This window comes from Kogia breviceps, chromosome 14 (genome assembly GCF_026419965.1).
Source record: "Kogia breviceps isolate mKogBre1 chromosome 14, mKogBre1 haplotype 1, whole genome shotgun sequence".
Classification (NCBI taxonomy): domain Eukaryota; kingdom Metazoa; phylum Chordata; class Mammalia; order Artiodactyla; family Physeteridae; genus Kogia; species Kogia breviceps.
Window position 1 is genome coordinate 87,712,929 of NC_081323.1, and position 9,318 is coordinate 87,722,246.

The following is a 9,318-nucleotide window of genomic DNA, read 5'->3' on the forward strand; positions in this document are numbered from 1 at the left end:
GGGTGAGAGGAAGAACAGGTTAAAACAAGGGCAGCAGCGGGTTTCTGCCTATGCGGTGGTACCATTCACTCGACCTCGGGGCCGGAGAGGCTGAGGAGGTTTGTGGAGTCATTCATTCAAGGAACAAGCAATGCCCGAGTCCCTGTGCTGTGCTCGTAGGGTTTTAGGTTCTGGGGACTGGGGACCGCGAGAGGCCAAGTCCCTGCGCTCATGGAGTTTACAGCCAACAGAAACGACCATTATCAAATATACAATCACACACGTAAGCCTAGGAGTGAAATGCTCTGAAGGGGTCATAAAGCAGGGTAAGGGAAGAGGGGAGGGATGGGAACCCGCACCTGGAGTCCAGGTCAACGCCTGTAGCCGCTCTGCCCGCTGCCTGCTGGGCGGTGGCCAGCCAAGCAGGCGTCCCAGGTGCTGCAGGGAGGCCTGAGCGACGTTAGCACGGAGTCCGTGCACCTGGCGTCCGTCGGAGGCCCGTCTGGAGATGGAAAGCGGGGATTTCATTAGAAGATTCAATATAAAGAATTGCAACCAGGTGTGGGAGAACGGAAGGGGCACTAATGCTGAATGCTGGGGGAACAAGGGGAAGAGGGTGGAATGGTGAGAGCCTAGGGCTGGGCCGAAGGGTCCCGCAGAGCTGAAACTGACCTGGGAGGAGGCCCCCACGGGCTGGGACAACCCACTTCTGTCAGCTGCCGTTGCCAGGACGTTTCCTGGAGCTGAAGCGAGCCTTGGAGAACAGGAAGCAGCCTCCGGCCTTCCAGGCCCCGCCATCGCCCCGCGTCAGGCCGCCGGACCAGGGAGGAGCCGGCAGAGCAGAGGCCCAGGCCTGGAATCACGAAACAGCACAGAAAGTTGGGTCTGAAGCTACCGGACAGTCACTTAATAACGACACATGGTTTTGGTGGGAATTTGCTGGTTTACTCGAGCCGTGGCCTACAAATCCAATCCAAACGTAGCTGCCTTTGAACCTACAAAATGTGAGGCTTGGAAAGGAGTTCAAATACCAGTTTCACAGTCACACACACACAGAGTTTATTAAAGTAAAACATACATAAAGCACACAAACCTTAAATGGACTCGGTGATGTGTCACGTTTCTATAACTCAGTGGTATGCTGGTCCACCTTTAACTGGCTCTGCTGCGGGTGTGGGGAGGCTGATTTGTAGTGTTTGGTAAGTTCCGTGGTGTGGACACTCCCACAGTGGCGGATTTCCAGCTGCCAACGTGCTGTCACTGGCCGGTTGGGAGCAGATCCACGGTAAGCAGCACCCCATTGGGCTCCGTTCACCACGCAGGCCCAATCCACGCAAACAACCTCGACGGCGTCGGTAACAGTAAAATAATAGTGAGCTATGAATTGAGTATTTATCACCTTGGGGCTGAACGTAAGTTTTTACATTATTAAGTTTGTGTGACTAAAACTTTAATGAGGCCTTTGGTGAACAGTTAGCTCTCAGAATTCCTGAAAAAACATGCAGCTCTGGCAAGCTGGCTGCCGTAAGCCTGAGCGGCCAGGGCCAAGATCCAGGATTCAGGACGCCTCCCCCTCCCCGCTGGCTTCCCGCACCCCTCGCGGCCCACACCCACTCCCCTCCCCAGAGGCAGCCGCTAGCCTCGCTCTCATCACCAGAGATCACGTTTGCCTCTTTTCACATGTCACACAAATGGAACCCATGGTACTGCATTTTGCCTTCACGGTGACGCCGTGAGGCTCATCTGTGCTGTAGGGTGGCAGCAGCTCTTACCGCCGTGTGCTGATCAGTGTGTGACTGTGTGAGTTTCACCACAACTTCTCCATTCTACTCTTGACGAATAGTTGGCTTGTTTCCAAATTTCGGCAACGATGATCTCACGGCTGCGACGCACAACCTGGCTTCCGGTGGGGACACGCACTCACTTGTCTTTGGTTCCCAGGTTCACACGGTAGCTTAGCTTTCATTGAGAACTCTGTGCTCTCACACACTCACACACACACCCCAAGTGATACTGCCAAGGGTAATATTTGACTATTTCTTACAAAATGTACATTTGTGTAAAACGCTATTTTAAGGTCTTACTAGTGAGAAATGATTGTCTTAAACACTTAAAAAAATGCTAATTGGGGACTTCCCTGGTGGCAGAGTGGTTAAGAATCCGCCTGCCAATGCAGGGGACACGGGTTCGAGCCCTGGTCCGGGAAGATCCCACATGCCGCGGAGCAACTAAGCCCGCGAGCCACAACTACTGAGCCTGCGCTCTAGGGCCCGCGAGCCACAACTACTGAGCCCCTGAGGCACAGCTACTGAAGCCCGCGCGCCTAGAGCCCGTGCTCCACAACGAGAGGAGCCGCCACAATGAGAAGTCCGCGCACCGCACTGAAGAGTAGCCCCCGCTCGCCGCAACTTAAGAGAAAGCCCGCGCGCAGCAACGAAGACCCAACGCAGCCAAAAATCAATAACTAAAGAGGAAACTGTTTTTTGAAAAAGATGTTAATTAGCCAACGTGGCTCCTAAAACTCATTATTCTCTCTCTGGCTAAAACCCTAACCCGTGATTCATCTGTTACTGCCGTATGAAGGCTTCAGCTGGAGCGGGGACGGAGCACCAGAGGAAGAGACGTGCTCAAACCTTAGCGCCGTGGACCCCTGTGAAATCCGAAAGAGGCACGTTATCAGCTGAACGAGGGGATGAGTCCCACGCACAAACATGAGGGAACCTCGAAGATGGTGGCTTTGTGACAAACGCCAGGTCAGGGCCAGTCTGCGGCACCGACGCCCTAGCGCCCCCTTCTGGTGACTGTGAGTCCAGCAGCTCCCCGAAAAGAGCAGGCGGCGGTTTCCCCGCAGCTGAGGGGGCGGAGCTGCTGCTCCCAAGACCACACAGAGCCCGGTGCCGTTTCTGTAATATATAATTTTATTTCTGGTTATAGAAACAAATGCTAAGAGGAGAAACAAAACTTCCCCATCCACATACGACAATTTAATAGATAAAAGAACAGTTAAAATAAATGAGAAACAAAAAGTAGAAATTTTAAACTTTGTTATAGCTTTAAAACATTAACGTCTGGTACAATTAGAAATCACATTCAGATCTCAAACTTAAAAAAAAAAAAAAAGTATGGCTCCTTATTAAAAAAATACTGTATCCCATTTGAAATGAAAACGCAGGCCGGCCCAGCTGCGGTGGGCCCCGCCCCGCCCTCTCGTCCCCGTGCCGGGGTTTGCGTGGTCCCTCCTGGGTGTCCCACAGGCCCGATCACACTCACAGGTGGTGAAACACGGCCACGTGACGTGACCTCAGCTTCCCGTCCAACGCTCTGGGACCTAATTCACTGTACAGGATACCACCACTTTTTAAAGCACTGATGATTAGACGTATTGTGAAAAATACTCTAGACAGCCACCATTAAAAAAAAAAAAAAAAAAAAAAAAAAAAACCACTCACACACAGACACGCCCCTAACAACACCCGCCCCCCCCAAATGATCTTTACAGGAGAATTCTCAGTCGGAGAAGAAGGGACAATCCGTGCTGGGTTTCACCCTGCCCCACGTGTGCCAAGCTGCCCGAGGTCAGGGCCTGGGTGTGAGCCACGAGCAGGGACACGCTTTCTTCTTTCCTCCGGGATCCCCGTCCTGAGCTAGAAATCGAGCCAGGTCAGTTCTGGGCTACCAGGGATTCAGAAAGGCCTTCCTGAAAGGAAGCTGGGAGGGGAGGAGGTAAGGGCCAAACTTAAAGTGTTGGGAGTTTTAAATACTATTTTTACTTATTAAAAAAAAGTTTTTTGGACCAGTTAACCCAGCAATTTAGAGGCTAAGATCTTAAGAGGACACAGGTGTAGTTCGATCCTCTTTAGGTCAGTTGACTTCATGCACAAAAAGTCCATTTCAGAGTCACCGGCCTCATTCCAGCTCAGCCAATACGTTCAGAATTTGGGGACAGGTCACAGCGCTCCTCGTGGCTCTGGGCAGCAGCTCCGAGGAGCAAGTCCTATTACTGCAGGTGAGAAAACCTTTACACAGGAAGCACAGAGTCTTCTGAAAGTGTCAGACCACTGGAACGTTAACCCCGGCAGCGGCGAGGGGTGGTGGTGGGGGTGGTGTCGCAGGTCTAAATGGACATGTCCCTCTCGGGTCTGGCCTCCCCTGCACTTCTGACTGTTTCTGACACAGAGTAAACCACCCATAAATATCTGGATGAATCCAATGAGCCAACGATCCGGAAAAGATTCTCAACTAAAGAATAATGAACTCGAATTCTTCCAATTCTATCTTGACTCTTAAAATTTAACTGCGTTGGGGCAAAAAGGCGAGAGGAGCTTGGAGACCTCTCACGCCTCCCTTGGGAGCGAAAGGGAGACTAAAACCCGGAGGCATAAACTGAAGACACCCTGGCTCGTCCGGCCGGGGCTGCGGGCCCCGTGCGGCCAGCCTCTGGCGCGTCAGCCCGAGAAGAGAAGCGCGTCTGCTTCGTCTCCTCTCGACCTCGTCCCAGTCGCTACCAGCATGATCAGCAGGTACAAGGAATGAATGAAATCCTCTGAGTGGGGCTCCTCCCTGGAGAGAAAGAGAGAAGCCTAGAAACAAAGTGACTGCTGCCTTCGCTCTCCTCTAACGCACTGAGCAGCGACAACCGTTCGGGAAAGGAAAGGACACGGACGACCCTGAGGCTCGCTCGCTCGCCCGCAGAAGCGTTCATTCCAGCCCCGCGCGGCGACGCAGCACAAGCGCCCTGCCCCTGGCCGGCGGTCAGGCCGCAGGAGGCCTCCCGTCGGCAGGCGGCAGGGCCACCGTGCTGCTCAGGGCGGGAACAGGGACAGTTTTCCCGACAGATCGGACCTCCCACGGCGGCTGCTCAGACACCCACTCGGAGGTGATGGGGACACGGGGGTCTCGCCACACCTAGAGACACGGATCCTTCCGACCTCTCTCCTCTGCTGGCTGGGGGGCGGGGGGGGGCGCAGCAGGACGCGGTCTGGTGGCAGGAGGGGACCGTCCCTGCGGAGGCAGGGCTGAGCTGCGGCCTGAGCCCGGCTGGGAGGCCTTCCGCAGGGACGCCCCCGACAGCCCGGCGGTGCTGGGGGGCACGACACCTCGGCAAGGGACCGTCCTTTGCAGCGTTAAGAGTAAAACTGCTCTCCCTAAACACACTGCGCAGACGGCCCGTCGTCTCTTTCCGTTCGGAGGAAATGCGGGTGGTGTGTCACACACCCCGCGCCGCAGAGCGGCTGTGACTCCGGGGCTGGACAGAGCGGGCGGCCGCTCGCCGCAGAGACCCTCACGGTCGGACAAGGTCACCCGAGGGGCCGCGCGGTTACCGATGGCCGAGGACACCTGCAGGCATCGGGCCCAGACCCGCCGCCCCTGGACCCAGAGGGAGCAGCTTCTGCTGGTAAAAGAAAATGCAAGAAGCGGGGCCCCGGCAGGAAGGGCGGGTACACACGCCACGGCGAGCGCCGTGTCCTGAGCATTTTGAACCCTGACGTGGGAAACAAGGCCTCGAGAAAGGAACCTGTGAGATGAGAGTAGTTTCTAAAACATGGGGAAGCAACCTGAGGACCACGGACAGAACCACTGCTGTGCCCACCGCACCCCAGCCCCGGGCCTCCCTCCCTCCCTCCCTCCCTCTCGGGCCCTCCCACCTTTACAGCAGCACGTGTGAATGGTTTTTAAATGGTGCTTTTATTAAACACCATCTTCTCGTATCACGAGGGCGGCCGTGGAGAAGCCACTTTCACTGTCAGCCACGCAGGGACGGGGCCTCAGTTTAGCAGCTCTGGCCGTTTCTACTTGTAAAGCCTCATGATCATTCTGGGTAAGTTATTCTAGAACAAGCAGCGCACCGTTTACTCGGCACTGAGGCCAGGGGCGGCCGCCACGGCCCGTGGCGCCCGAAGCCCGTTCCCGGGGGCACGACAGTCCCTCATCCCACATGAAGCCATCCCAGGGCAGAGCAGAACTTGAGGCTTTCGGAGAAAAACAGCTCATTCCCCTGCATCAACTGTACCTAAGTCTAAACCCTAAAAGCCCCACGAACAAACCTCTCTTCTCTAACATGCTCTCACATTTGGTCTGTTCTTTGTCTGCATAAAGGAAGAAACTGACCAAAGTAAAAAGCCAAAAAAAAAAAAAAAAAAAAAAAAGTCGTTCTCCTCCTTCTGAACTCCAAGCGGCCCAAGAAAGGGGTTTCTGTCTACAGAGATCTCACAACACGCCCCAGAAGATGCACAGCTCCCTCTGAAGGGTCCACGCAGAGCTACCTTTAGAAGAAGCAAGAGCATTAGCTAGCTGAACGATGTCTGCGACCTTGAACTAGTCTTTCACCAGGACCAGTGAGGTCCACAAAAGGGGCCAGGCAGCCCGGGGGTCCCCCACAAACCCATTCCCTTCCAGCTTGAGAATCACTGATGCACGTTTAGCAACTCAGAAATCCACTTTCACCAAACTCCCACAGACAGCGAGCCCCAAACATGAACCAATCAATCAGGCCCCGGGAGGGAGACCGAGGGCCCCCTGCAGCGAGGGAGTCAGAGACGACGGCGTCCGGCCTAGGAGGCCCCCACCCAGGCACGACTCTGACCTCACGGGGAATGCGCGCTGTGTACCCTTTACGGACCTAAGAAGAAGTGAAGCTGGGTAGACTGTCTGAGCACTGGTCACAGGTTCCGCCCTCGACAGCGCTGCGTGACTGTGAGCTTCGCAGGGAGCGGAAGCTGCAGGTGGCGGGCGGGCGAGGGACGCGCGGTGTCCACTCCGGGGCAGCTGATGAGCTCCTAGGTGCAGCCCTCCCACTGCCGACGCGGGACCCGACTGTCTTGGGGGAGATACTCAACTGCTTAAGGGCAGTGATTTTCGTGACTTCCTTCCTGTGCAGAGAGCATGTTTTCCTGTATCTGGCACTGGTAAAGGTGATGACTCGTCAAGCACAGCCAGACAGGTGGACCCAGGTACCCGGATAGAGAGGGAGCCACTGTGAGGACAGGGGCCCAAGTGCCCTGCCCCGAGCCGCACCCGCCTGGCTGATCCTCTGCGCGGATTCCAGCCCCTGGGTGCCCTGAGGCTGCAGTGACACGACCATCAGGCCAGGTCGACTTACTTGCACTTATTTTCCCAGCCTCGGCTGGGCCAGCCCACGTGCCGCAACCCATGCTTGTGGCGGCTCATGGCTGCCAGGCCCTGGGGGCGGTGGTCCTCCTGTCACTCGGGCCTGGTGTTCTTGCTCCCGTGGACGGATCTGGCGGGGGGAGGGGGTGTGGAACCATCTGAGGACATCGGCGATCCTTCTGGACCCGACGTGCATCTTCCTTGGGGAGCTGGCCACTCCTGGACCTCGTGGGTACCGGCCCCCGGACAAGTGCTGGCAGGAGCCACGCATGCCATCTGGTCAGGTGACCAAAGCCCCACCCGGAAGCATACCGTGAACCTGCTGTGATAGGTCCCCCGAGGCCGGGCTGCACAGGGTCCCTTCTCCTTCTTCCCAGAAGGAGCTACAAAGGCACAAGCTCTCCACGTGGCAGAACGCCTCCCTTCCGGTTCCGGTCACCCCTCCCCTCCACTCCCTTCGCCCTGAACCACGGCCAGAATACACAGTGGGGTCGCCGCTGATAACAGACACAAAGCAAAGAACCTCGGAAGTCAGGGAAGCACAGGCTCGGGGCCAGACTGGCCGGACCAGGCAGCGGGGCCCGGAGCTGAGGCGCCCTGTGGCCTCAGCCGTCGTGGGCGTCCGTCCTCCGTGGTGGCGCCAGCTCCGCCGAGGAGGCGAGCCTGCGGCATCGAGGACAGCCCGCGAGCAGAAAGCCCCTGCGGGAGGCCTGCGCAGCCCCGGGACCGAGCAGCAACGAAGGGGAAGGAAGCGACGGCCGCCCCGGAGCCCCGGCCGCGGACCCGCAGGCCCAGGCCACCGGCGTCGGGGCGCCCGCCTCGGCCTCACTCGCTCTCACACTCGCCCACGCACGCCAGGCGCGGCCAAACACGCGATCCACGCGACACGACGCACAACGTCAGCGGGGCGTGAGCGCCTCTCACCACCGGCGGGAACAGGGCCGAGGCGCCACCCCTCCCCGTCTCGGCCGCATCGCAGGAGCGCTCCTTCCCACGTGGGGCTCAGAGCCGCGGACGCCGGACCAGGCGTGCGGGGACAACGGCGACGGCGAGAGCATCCGGCCACGCCTGGCCCTGCGGTGGCGCTGCCTTCGGGGCCCTGACGCGGACGGCGCTCCGTGAGGGAGGAGCCGTTTCCGCCGGGGCCCCCGGAGCTCGGGCGCAAGGGCCGAGGCGGGGCGCCAGGCCAAGTTTAAAGCCACTTTTCACAGAGACGTGCTTAACGTTTCTTGAGAACCATCTCCCAGAAAAGCTGGAGGACTGTGGGCTCCCCACGCTCTGCTCAGGTCTCCGGGGGGCGCAGGGGGCCCCACCGAGCCGGCGGGAGCTGCGGGCCGAGCCCAGGGCCTCCGGTGCCGCGGGCGGCAGACACGGTTCCGACGGGAAACGCCAGGCAGGCTGTCGGGCAGTGAGGACGCTGGAACCTGGGGATAAAGCCTGGGGCGCGGCCGCGTGGCAGCCAGCCATCAGGGCCACCGGGAAACGGGGGCCACTCGACGTGACAGTCCTCCTGTCGAGCGGCCACCTCCCCCCGGGGACCAGTGGCCGCGTGTCCCCCGTGTGGCCGGGACGCAGGCCGGACGCTACAGCCGCTGGCTCGGGTGGATCTCTCGTGCGCGCAGCTTTCTGCCTTGAACACCAACCAGTCTGGGAGGCCGTCAGTCTTTCTTGAAGTTAACAGACAGAGCGGCAGGTTTACTCTCCGTGGGATTAATGCCAGTAAGAAGCCCAGACCTACGGCCGCTACACTGTCTGCAGATGGAAACCGCAAAAACAGATGATCCCTCCTGTGTCTGTCTCAGGTTGACGATGAAGCCCGAATTCCATGTTTCAACAAAACCAGAAACACGTGGGGCCCAAAGCCAAGCCACGCCCCTCCCCTCCGTCCCATTAATGCCAATACTTTCTATGTCACTTTTAGGAGAAGACACCATAGGGCAGCCTGAAATCCGGCGGAGCTGCCTTTCTCTCGCCTCTTTCCAGTCTCTTACAAACAGGGCTGGAGCCGCAGGCCTGTGCTCTCCTTTGGAGGCCCGTCTGCACCAGGCTGCATCTCTGTCCCGTCCTCGGGGCGAAGGCTGCTCTGGGAGCCTGGCTCCTGTGCGGGGCCGGGCCGCCTGGACGTGTTCCCGGAGACGCTGAGCTACAACCTTCTCCCCACGCCCCTGACGCAAGGCATGAGGAGAAAAGGTGCTGCTGGGGGACGAGGAAACGAAAACAAAGAATTCCCAG